This window comes from Crocodylus porosus, unplaced genomic scaffold, assembly GCF_001723895.1.
Source record: "Crocodylus porosus isolate Cpor-Errol unplaced genomic scaffold, CroPor_comp1, whole genome shotgun sequence".
Lineage (NCBI taxonomy): Eukaryota > Metazoa > Chordata > Crocodylia > Crocodylidae > Crocodylus > Crocodylus porosus.
The window spans coordinates 2,018,286-2,019,332 of record NW_017728929.1 but is presented as its reverse complement, the minus strand read 5'-3'; positions in this window follow the sequence as shown (position 1 = coordinate 2,019,332).

Below are 1,047 nucleotides of genomic sequence, written 5' to 3'. Positions count from 1 at the left end.
GGGAAAAACCAGAAGCAGACTTTTTAGAAGAGAAAATATCAAATGAAATAAATGGCATAAATGATATATACGATGCTTTGGGGTGCTCTAAAGATGTTATTGTTACTTGTTTGGGAAGAGCTGCATAACTCTCCAGGGCTCCACAACTTGTGAGTAATATAGTCATTTCAAAATCCAGCATATTTATTGGCAATTCAGTTCAGACTGAGATCTCAGTACTTTCTAAGCCCTTTATAAATTTTTAGCCAATATTTAGCCAGAGGCAACTTAATTTTTTTATTACACTTTAATCCAAATAATATTTTATACAAAAATATGTAATTTTGGTAACTTTTTGAGGAGGAAAATCTGACTTGGTTTTTAAAAAAAAGAATTAGTCATAACTATATTTTAATAATCTGTGCAAATGCATGGAAATTGCAGAGCATGGAAATAATTACAGAAAATAGAATATTCAGGAGTAGTTGTAATTTGGGCATAATTATGAAGTATGCATTGTGTTATGATTTCTGCTCCATTTCTGTGCTAAGTATTTACAGGGCTGTAATATCCAAGCACCTCACAGTGTTTAATGTATACTCCTGTGACATGGGGGAATGCTTTGACTCTCCGTGCCTCAGTTTCTTGTCTGTAAATCAGGGGTGAGTGAGTGATCAAGTCTTCCCAAAGATGTCTGGCAGAGCAGGGGAGTTCCACATAATACCCTAATCACCAGAATATCCATCCTCTGCAATGGGAAGAAACGGCAAAAGAGGATTTGAAAGGTGTTTTATTTAGGAAGATGCTTGCCTCAACACTCCGAGCACTAACTAGAACAGCCACTAAGGAACACCCTGCAGCTGCCTACCCATAAGTCTTGCAGCATCCTCTCAACATGGCAGCACTAACCTGCACCTGGTGCAGGGTATTGCAAGGGATGGACTGTGGGGTCAGGTCCAGTCAGAAAATTCCCATATTCCTTACTTATCTTTTACCCACGTTAGGCGACAACAGTATTGTAACCATGATCCCTAGCAGGGCCTTTGTTCAGCATGGGCCTCAGGGATA